Source organism: Mustelus asterias, chromosome 5 (assembly GCF_964213995.1).
Source record: "Mustelus asterias chromosome 5, sMusAst1.hap1.1, whole genome shotgun sequence".
In the NCBI taxonomy this organism is placed as follows: Eukaryota; Metazoa; Chordata; class Chondrichthyes; order Carcharhiniformes; family Triakidae; genus Mustelus; species Mustelus asterias.
Genome location: NC_135805.1, coordinates 45,957,304 through 45,969,031, shown reverse-complemented (window position 1 = coordinate 45,969,031; position 11,728 = coordinate 45,957,304).

Sequence of the window (11,728 nt, the reverse complement as noted above, 5' to 3'; positions counted from 1 at the left end):
TGGGCAGTATTTTCTTTCCCTTTCTAGTGAGTTTAAGGTTTCATTTTCTGTTTGGCTGCAGTTTTGGGTTTAGTTTTCGAAGGGACAGCAAGCTGAGAAGAAGTGTTTCTCTCTCTCCCTGTTTTATTTGGAAATTCTGCTGGTTACCTGAAAACAAGCTCCTGCCTTTCTAAAGGGGAGAATCTGCTGTTGGTGGCTTGACTGGAGTCTACCTGGGATTCTGGGAAGCTGTTCTGACTTCAAACTGTTCTAGGTGTGTCAAGCAGACTACTAGAACTTACAAGACTGAGAGTTTTCAATTCTCCAACTAAAGGACTCAATTCCAGTATCACGTGAGCTTTAGACTTTGCTGCGTTGAACTTGTTTAAAGGGTTTTGTTTCTGGGATTAGTTTCATTAGAATATCTTAGATATATTTGATAAGGGTTATACATTACCATGGTTGTTTTGTTTTGTTTGTAATTGATAAAAGTTATTGCTAATTTTTTTCCATACATGCTAACTATATTCTTAAATAAACTTTGTTTGATAAAAGCTCCCCAGTGGGTCATTTGAATCATACCTGAGGTGAAACATATCATGCTTATCCTATCCAAATTCAAGATGCAAAACCTATGATCCAGGAGGGCTCCCTAAACACTTTAGAGTTTCTGACCTGAACCATAACACAATTCTTAATTGTGATTTTTTTCCCCTTCTTGTCACTTTTGGCATGGCATCTTTTTGGAAGGTTCATTTTATTCTGAATTACAAACGAGCCCACTGGTTTAGTGCTGGACTTATAACCCAGAAGGTAGTCAAATCCAACCCCAGCATGGTAAGTTTTGCAACAACTGACTTTAATAAGTCTGGAAATTTGTTAACCGAGACAGCAAAAAACTTATATGTTCCTTAATGCTACATGACCAAGCCTAACTTACACCTGTAGTCCACACTATGTGATTGGCTCAATATACTTTAGGAGGAATGAGGAATAGGCAACAACTAGTCTTTAGAACTAGAGGGCACAGCCTCAAAATAAAGGGGGGTCAGTTTAGGACAGAGTTGAGGAAGAACTTCTTCTCTCAGAGGGTGGTGAATCTCTGGAATTCTCTGCCCACTGAAGTGGTGGAGGCTACCTCATTGAACATGTTTAAATCACGGATAGATGGATTCCTGATCGGTAAGGGAATTAGGGGTTATAGGGATCAGGCGGGTAAGTGGAACTGATCCACTTCAGATCAGCCATGATCTTATTGAATGGCGGGGCAGGCTTGAGGGGCTAGATGGCCTACTCCTGCTCCTATTTCTTATGTTCTTATGTTCCAATGTTCCTCCAAAATACAGCTGAATAGTTCAACTTTTCTTATGCACTAACATTCTTCATAATATTATGGACTGAGTTAGCATCTATACTATAATCTTTTCTTTTTTAAATAATGTATGCTTGCGCTTCTGTAATTCAAAGAAGTAGCCAAAATTAAAATCCTAACTTAGTTATTTTACATATTCTGTAATGATCAATTGGCTATTTGGAAAGGGAGATTAGTTGTACGTTTGTTGCAACGGTGACACCAAGTTTTGTGACATCAATGTTGGCTGGATACAAGCCTATGTTTATGCCAGTCTTTTTGTAGTTTGGTTTATCTATTAAAAGCAAAATGAGATGGATTTCTATTAGACATTTGCATCGATGCCCCAGAATTTCAGGGGGGGCTTTGTACTTTTATACGTAGAAGCAAACAAGGAAGAAATGATGTCTCACTGCATTGATGGTGGAACCAACCAAAGCCTGAATTAAAAGGAGTAGCAATAGTGGGCAATGAGCATTAGTGAAATGTAATGCTTACACTGTTGCTCAGCCCTTTTATCTTTACTTACCATTGATTATTTCAACCATTTCCTTTCCCTGTTAATGTCCTTTAGCTTCAAATTTAATACATAGAACCAATCTGGTCCAATTTCAATTAACAGACTAAACAACATCATTGTCTGGAAAAAGTGCATTACATGAGGTTTCTATGACTATTTGCATGGCTGTTAATTCCTGACATTTGAGATTTACATATTTTGCCTATTCTGCCTGCATAATGGGACATTCACATAAGGATAACAGTTGAGACTGATTTAAATGGTTCCACTAACTATTTAGTATCTCATTTGAAATGGTAATTCCTGAACCACACAGACACTGGCAGATTTCCTGACATTCGTTGGAGCTAATGCTGCAGAAATCAATGGAAAGAAAGGACAATCTCACAGGATTGTGTTAGGATTAGGAATTAATAATAAATCGGGCGGCATGGTGGCAGAGTGGTTAGCACTGCAACCTCACAGCGCCAGGGACTCGGGTTCAATTCCGGCCTTGGGTGACTGTGTGGAGTTTGCATGTTTTCCCTGTGTCTGCATGGGTTTCCTCTGGGTGCCCCGGTTTCCTCCCACAGTCAAAACATATTGAATTCAAATTCCACTGGCTGCCGTGGTAGGATTCGAACCCGGCTCCCCAGAGCATAACCTTGTGTTTCTGGATTACTAGTCCTTGATAATACCACTACGCCACCATCTCTCATATGATGTGGAGTTGCCGGCATTGGACTGGGGTGGGCACAGTAAGTAGTCTCACAACACCAGGTTAAAGTCCAACAAGTTTATTTGGTAGCACGAGCTTTCGGAGTGTTGCCCCTTCAACAGGTGAGTGAAGAGTTCAGTTCACAAACAGGACATACATAGACACAAACTCAATTGCAAGATAATGGTTGGAATGCGAGTCTTAACAGGTAATCAAGTCTTTACAGGTATAGACAATGCGAGTGGAGAGAGATTAAGTACAGATTAAAGAGGTGTGAATTGTCTCAAGCCAGGACAGTTAGTGAGATTTTGCAAGCCCAGGGGGTTACAGGTAGTGTGACATGAACCCAAGATCCCAGTTGAGGCCATTCTCATGTGTGCCGAACTTGGCTATCAGTTTCTACAGTAAGAAGTCTCACAACACCAGGTTAAAGTCCAACAGGTTTATTTGGTAGCAAATACCATAAGCTTTCGGAGCACAGCTCCTTCGTCAGATGGAGTGGTATCCACTCCATCTGACGAAGGAGCTGTGCTCCGAAAGCTTATGGTATTTGCTGCCAAATAAACCTGTTGGACTTTAACCTGGTGTTGTGAGACTTCTTACTGTGCTTACCCCAGTCCAACGCTGGCACCTCCACATCATATCAGTTTCTACTCAGTGATTCTGCGTTGTTGTGTGTCTTGAAGGCCGCCTTGGAGAACGCTTACCTGAAGATCGGAGGCTGAAGGTTTCTATGTACTAGAGCCAATGTTTCGAGTCAGGATGACCCTTTCTCAGAGCTGGTCATTCTGACTGGAAACATTGGCTCTATTCTCCCTCCACAGATGCTGTCAGACCTGCTGAGATTTTTGAGCGTTTATAGGTATTTTGCTAAGTATCAAAGCATTTAAGACCGTTTTTCAGAGAAGGTGGGGGTTGGTTACTTTCTACCCCGTGATACTAAATTTTCAATGTTAATCATCACTGAATTCTTGAATCAACAACTAAAATGTATACAGCAACTTTAACATAGACTCACGGTACTTCAAGGTACTCAAAAGGTGCCAGATCCACAAAGCAGATATTTGGAGCTTGGTCAAAAAAGTGGATTTTAAGTATGATCTTAAAGGAAGAGAGGCAGATGGGTTAGGAAAGGGAGTCCAGACCATGTGGTGTAGGCAGCAGAAGGCTCAAACATCAAGGATGGGAAGAAAAATGCGTAAGGGCTGAAAGCAATGGACAGGTCGGGAGACCGATTGAACAGGAGATAGGAAGGAATTAAACATGAGAATTTGGGCAAACACAATTTGGTGCAGGATAGGATACAGGGATATGCTAATGTTTACGGGAGGTAGAGTCATAGAATCTCTACAGTGCAGAAGAGGCCTACACCAATTCTCTGACAGAGTATTTTAACAGTAAGAAGTTTAACAACACCAGGTTAAAGTCCAACAGGTTTATTTGGTAGCAAAAGCCACACAAGCTTTCGAGGCTCTGAGCCCCTTCTTCAGGTGAGTGGGAATTCTGTTCACAAACAGAACTTATAAGACACAGACTCAATTTACATGAATAATGGTTGGAATGCGAATACTTACAACTAATCCAGTCTTTAAGAAACAAAACAATGGGAGTGGAGAGAGCATCAAGACAGGCTAAAAAGATGTGTATTGTCTCCAGACAAGACAGCCAGTGAAACTCTGCAGGTCCACGCAACTGTGGGAGTTACAAATAGTGTGACATAAATTCTGATTCTAGGATCGCATGATAAAGACTCAGGAGGAAAAAAGCAGAAATATTTATGTGAAATAGTGTGACATAAACCCAATATCCCGGTTGAGGCCGTCCTTGTGTGTGCGGAACCTGGCTATCAGTTTCTGCTCCGCGACTCTGCGCTGTCGTGTGTCGCGAAGGCCGCCTTGGAGAACGCTTACCCGAATATCAGAGGCCGAATGCCCGTGACCGCTGAAGTGCTCCCCAACAGGAAGAGAACAGTCTTGCCTGGTGATTGTCGAGCGGTGTTCATTCATCCGTTGTCGCAGCGTCTGCATAGTTTCCCCAATGTACCATGCCTCGGGACATCCTTTCTTGCAGCGTATCAGGTAGACAACGTTGGCCGAGTTGCAAGAGTATGTACCGTGTACCTGGTGGATGGTGTTCTCACGTGAGATGATGGCATCTGTGTCGATGATCCGGCACGTCTTGCAGAGGTTGCTGTGGCAGGGTTGTGTGGTGTCTTGGTCACTGTTCTCCTGAAGGCTGGGTAGTTTGCTGCGGACAATGGTCTGTTTGAGGTTGTGCGGTTGTTTGAAGGCAAGAAGTGGGGGTGTGGGGATGGCCTTGGCGAGATGTTCGTCTTCATCAATGACATGTTGAAGGCTCCGGAGGAGATGCCGTAGCTTCTCCGCTCCGGGGAAGTACTGGACAACGAAGGGTACTCTGTCCACTGTGTCCCGTGTTTGTCTTCTGAGGAGGTCGGTGCGGTTTTTCGCTGTGGCGCGTCGGAACTGTTGATCAATGAGTCTATGAGTTAAGGACGGTCACCTCAGCACCTCACTGTACCGCAAGCCCACGGATAACCTCACGATGCTCCACTTCTCCAGCTTCCACCCTAAACACGTTAAAGAAGCCATCCCCTACGGACAAGCCCTCCGTATACACAGGATCTGCTCGGATGAGGAGGATCGCAACAGACACCTCCAGACGCTGAAAGATGCCCTCATAAGAACAGGATATGGCGCTAGACTCATTGATCAACAGTTCCGACGCGCCACAGCGAAAAACCGCACCGACCTCCTCAGAAGACAAACACGGGACACAGTGGACAGAGTACCCTTCGTTGTCCAGTACTTCCCCGGAGCGGAGAAGCTACGGCATCTCCTCCGGAGCCTTCAACATGTCATTGATGAAGACGAACATCTCGCCAAGGCCATCCCCACACCCCCACTTCTTGCCTTCAAACAACCGCACAACCTCAAACAGACCATTGTCCGCAGCAAACTACCCAGCCTTCAGGAGAACAGTGACCAAGACACCACACAACCCTGCCACAGCAACCTCTGCAAGACGTGCCGGATCATCGACACAGATGCCATCATCTCACGTGAGAACACCATCCACCAGGTACACGGTACATACTCTTGCAACTCGGCCAACGTTGTCTACCTGATACGCTGCAAGAAAGGATGTCCCGAGGCATGGTACATTGGGGAAACTATGCAGACGCTGCGACAACGGATGAATGAACACCGCTCGACAATCACCAGGCAAGACTGTTCTCTTCCTGTTGGGGAGCACTTCAGCGGTCACGGGCATTCGGCCTCTGATATTCGGGTAAGCGTTCTCCAAGGCGGCCTTCGCGACACACGACAGCGCAGAGTCGCGGAGCAGAAACTGATAGCCAGGTTCCGCACACACAAGGACGGCCTCAACCGGGATATTGGGTTTATGTCACACTATTTCACATAAATATTTCTGCTTTTTTCCTCCTGAGTCTTTATCATGCGATCCTAGAATCAGAATTTATGTCACACTATTTGTAACTCCCACAGTTGCGTGGACCTGCAGAGTTTCACTGGCTGTCTTGTCTGGAGACAATACACATCTTTTTAGCCTGTCTTGATGCTCTCTCCACTCCCATTGTTTTGTTTCTTAAAGACTGGATTAGTTGTAAGTATTCGCATTCCAACCATTATTCATGTAAATTGAGTCTGTGTCTTATAAGTTCTGTTTGTGAACAGAATTCCCACTCACCTGAAGAAGGGGCTCAGAGCCTCGAAAGCTTGTGTGGCTTTTGCTACCAAATAAACCTGTTGGACTTTAACCTGGTGTTGTTAAACTTCTTACTGTGTTTACCCCAGTCCAACGCCGGCATCTCCACATCAAGAGTATTTTAACTCAGGCCCTCTTCTCCGTCCTATCCCCGTAATCCCGCACATTTCCCATGGCTAATCCATCTAACCTACACAGGAGCTGCTTGGCAATGGAAACCTGCTCTACAACCTTATATTGATCTGTCAATTTCTTACACATTTGGTTCCAGGTGATCCATAGAATCATAGAATCCTACAATGCAGAAGGGGGTAATTTGGCCCAGCGGGTCTGCACCAAATCTCTCAGAGCATTTTACCCAGTCCCCACCCCTGTAATCCCATGTATTTACCCCACTAATCCCCCTAACCTACACATCTTGGGACACTAATGGGCAATCAACCTAACCTACATATCTTTTGACTCAGTAAGTAGTCTCACAACACCAGGTTAAAGTCCAACGGGTTTATTTGGTAGCACGAGCTATCGGAGCGCTGCTCCTTCATCAGGTGAGTGAAGAGTTCAGTTCACAAACAGGGCATATATAGACACAAACTCAATTACAAGATAATGGTTAGAATGCGAGTCTTAACAGGTAATCAAGTCTTTACAGATGCAGACAATGTGAGTGGAGAGAGGGTTAAGCACAGGTTAAAGAGGTGTGAATTGTCTCCAGCCAGGACAGTTCGTGAGATTTTGCAAACCCAGGCAAGTCGTGGGGGTTACAGATAGTGTGACGTGAACCCAAGATCCCGGTTGAGGCCGTCCTCATGTGTGCGGAACTTGGCTATCAGTTTCTGCTCAGCGATTCTGCGTTATTGTGTGTTGTGAAGCCGCCTTGGAGAACGCTTACCCGAAGATCATGGGCTGAATGCCCGTGACCGCTGAAGTATTCCCCAACAGGAAGGGAACACTCCTGCCTGGTGATTGTTGAGCAGTGTCCATTCATCCATTGTCATAGCGTTTGCATGGTCTCGCCAATGTACCATGCTTTGGGACATCCTTTCTTGCAGCGTTATCAGGTAGACACTGTTGGCCGAGTCACAAGAGTATGTACCGTGTACTTGGTGGATGGTGTTCTCAAGTGAGATGACGACATCTGTGTCGATGGTCCGGCACGTCTTGCAGAGGTTGCTGTGGCAGGGTTGTGTGGTGTCGTGGTCACTGTTCTCCTGAAGGCTGGGTAGTTTGCTGCGGACAATGGTCTGTTTGAGGTTGCGCGGTTGTTTGAAGGCAAGAAGTGGGGGTGTGGGGATGGCCTTGGCAAGATGTTCGGCTTCATCGATGATATGTTGAAGGCGCCAGAGAAAATGTCGTAGCTTCTCTGCTCCGGGGAAGTACTGGACGACGAAGGGTACTTTGTCCGCCATGTCCCATGTTTGTCTTCTGAGGAGTTCTGTGCGGTTTTTCACTGTGGCATGTCAGAACTGTCGATCGATGAGTTGAGCGCCATATCCTGTTCTTACGAGGGGTCTTTCAGCTTCTGTAGGTGTCTGTTGCGATCCTCCTCATCTGAGCAGATCCTATGTATTCGGAGGGCTTGTCCGTAGGGGATGGTTTCTTTAACGTGTTTCGGGTGGAAACTGGAGAAGTGGAGCGTCGTGAGGTTATCCGTGGGCTTGCGGTGCAGTGAAATGCTGAGGTGACTGTCCTTGATGGAGATGCATGTGTCCAAGAATGCAATCGATTCTGGAGTAGTCCATGGTGAGTCTGATGGTGGGATGGAACTTGTTGATGTCATCATATAGTTGTTTCAGTGATTGTTCGCCATGAGTCCAAAGGAAGAAAATGTCATCAATGTATCCAGTGTATAGCATCGATTGAAGGTCCTGTGTGGTGAAGAAGTCTTGTTCGAACCTGTGCATGAAGATGTTGGCATATTGAGGTGCTAATTTGGTCCCCATTGGCTGTTCCATCCCACGTACACCTCGCATTGGAAATCTCTACTGCCTCCCGAAGATACACAAGGCAAACACACCCGGCCATCCCATCGTATCAGGCAATGAGACCCTGTGTGATGCCCTCTGGCTATGTCGAGGGCATCCTGAAACCCATCGTACAAAGAACCCCCGGCTTCTGTCGCGACATTACGGACTTCTTACAGAAACTCAGCACCCAGGAACACTCCTCGTCACAATGGATGTCTTGGCACTCTACACCAGCATCCCCCACGACGATGGCGTTGCTGCAACTACCTCAGTACTCAACGCCGACAACAGCCAATCTCCAGATGCGATTTTACAACTCATTTGCTTCATCCTGGACCACAATGTCTTCACCTTCAACAACTAGGTTTTTATCCAGACACATGGAACAGCCTTGGGGACCAAATTCGCACCTCAATATGCCAACATCTTCATGCACAGGTTCGAGCAAGACTTCTTCACTGCACAGGACCTTCAATCGATGCTATACACTGGATACATTGATTACATTTTCTTCCTTTGGATTCATGGCGAACAATCACTGAAACAACTATATGATGACATCAACAAGTTCCATCCCACCATCAGACTCACCATGGACTACTCTCCAGAATCGGTTGCATTCTTGGACACACGCTTCTCTATCAAGGACAGTCACCTCAGCACTTCACTGTACCGCAAGCCCACGGATAACCTCACGATGCTCCATTTCTCCAGCTTCCACCCTAAACACGTCAAACAAGCCGTCCCCTATGGACAAACCCTCCGTATACACAGGATCTGCTCAGATAAGAACATAAGAACATAAGAAATAGGAGCAGGAGTAGGCCATCTGGCCCTTCGAGCCTGCCCTGCCATTCAACAAGATCATGGCTGATCTGAAGCGAATCAGTTCCACTTATCCGCCTGCTCCCCATCTCCCCTAATTCCCTTATCGATCAGAAAACTATCTACCCGTGATTTAAACATATTCAACGAGGAAGCCTCCACCACTTCAGTGGGCAGAGAATTCCAGAGATTCACTACTCTCTGAGAGAAGAAGTTCCCCCTCAACTCTGTTCTGAACCGGCCCCCCCTTATTTTGAGGCTGTGCCCTCTAGTTCTGGTTTCCCTTCTTAGTGGAAAGAATCTCTCCACCTCTACCCTATCCAGCCCCTTCATTATCTTATATGTCTCTATAAGATCACTCCTCATCCTTCTAAACTCCAACGAGTACAGACCCAATCTGTTTAATCACTCCTCATAAGCTACACCCCTCATCTCCGGTATCAACCTGGTGAACCTTCTCTGCACTCCCTCCAAGGCCAATATATCCTTTCGTAAATAAGGGGACCAAAACTGCACACAGTACTCCAGTTGCGGCCTCACCAGTGCCTTGTACAGTTGCAGCAAGACCTCCCTGCTTTTATATTCTATCCCCCTCGCGATAAAGGCCAACATTCCATTCGCCTTCTTGATCACCTGCTGCACCTGCAGACTGAGTTTTTGCGATTCGTGCACAAGGACCCCCAGGTCCCTCTGCACAGTCGCACGATGTAATTTTTCTCCATTTAAATAATATTCCAATTTACTATTATTTCTTCCAAAGTGGATAACCTCCCATTTGCTAACGTTATATTCCATCTGCCATGATGAGGAGGATTGCAACAGACACCTATAGACGCTGAAAGACACCCTTGTAAGAAGAGGATATGGCGTTCAACTCATCGATCGATAGTTCCGATGTGCCACAGTGAAAAACCACACAGTCCTCCTCAGAAGACAAACACGGGACACAGCGGACAGAGTACCCTTCGTCGCCCAGTACTTCCCCAGAGCGGAGAAGCTACGACATCTTCTCCGGAGCCTTCAACATGTCATCGATGAAGATGAACATCTCGCCAAGGCCATCCCCACACATCCACTATTTGCCTTCAAACAAACGCGCAAACTCAAACAGACCATTGTACGCAGCAAACTACCCAGCCTTCAGGAGAACAGTGACCACGACACCACACAACCCTGCCACAGCAACCTCTGCAAGACATGCTGGATCATCGACACAGATGCCATCATCTCACGTGAGAACAGCATCCACCAGGTACAGGGTACATACTCTTGTGACTCGGCCAACAGTGTCTACCTGATAACGCTGCAGGAAAGGATGTCCAGGGACATAGTACATTGGCGAGACCATGCAAACGCCATGACAACGGATGAATTTACACCGCTTAACAACCGACAGGCAGGAGTTTTCCCTTCCTGTTGGGGAGCACTTCAGCAGTCAAGGGCATTCAGCCTCTGATTTTCAGGTAAGCGTTCTCCAAGGCCACCTTCACAACACGCGACAACACAGAATCGCTGAGCAGAAACTGATAGCCAAGTTCCGCACACATGAAGACGGCCTCAACCGGGATCTTGGGTTCATGTCACACTAATAACCCCCAATACTTGCCTGGGTTTGAAAATCTCACTAACTGTCTGGCTGGAGACAATTCACACCTCTTAACCTGTGCTTAACCCTCTCTCCATTCACACTGTCTGCATCTGTAAAGACTTGATTACCAGTTAAAAACTCGCATTCTAACCATTATCTTGTAATTGAGTTTGTGTCTATATATGCCCTGTTTGTGAACTGAACTCTTCACTCACCTGATGAAGGAGCAGCACTCCGATAGCTCGTGCTACCAAATAATTGGACTTTAACCTGGTGTTGTGAGACTACTTACTGTGTCAAAAGATACGCAGGTTAGGTTGATTGCCCATTAGTGTCCCAAGATGTGTAGGTAGGGGGATTAGCGGGGTAAATACATGGGATTACAGGGGTGGGGACTGGGTAAAATGCTCTATGAGAGATTTGGTGCAGACCCGCTGGGCCAAATTACCCCCTTCTGCATTGTAGGATTCTATGATTCTATGGATCACCTGGAACCAAATGTGTAAGAAATTGACAGATCAATATAAGGTTGTAGAGCAGGTTTCCATTGCCAAGCAGCTCCTGTGTAGGTTAGATGGATTAGCCATGGGAAATGTGCGGGATTACGGGGATAGGACGGAGAAGAGGGCCTGAGTTAAAATACTCTGTCAGAGAATTGGTGTAGGCCTCTTCTGCACTGTAGAGATTCTATGACTCTACCTCCCGTAAACATTAGCATATCCCTGTATCCTATCCTGCACCAAATTGTGTTTGCCCAAATTCTCATGTTTAATTCCTTCCTATCTCCTGTTCAATCGGTCCCCCGACCTGTCCATTGCTTTCAGCCCTTACGCATTTTTCTTCCCATCCTTGATGTTTGAGCCTTCTGCTGCCTACACCACATGGTCTGGACTCCCTTTCCTAACCCATCTGCCTCTCTTCCTTTAAGATCATACTTAAAATCCACTTTTTTGACCAAGCTCCGAATATCTGCTTTGTGGATCTGGCACCTTTTGAGTACCTTGAAGTACCGTGAGCCTATGTTAAAGTTGCTGTATAAATTTTAGTTGTTGAT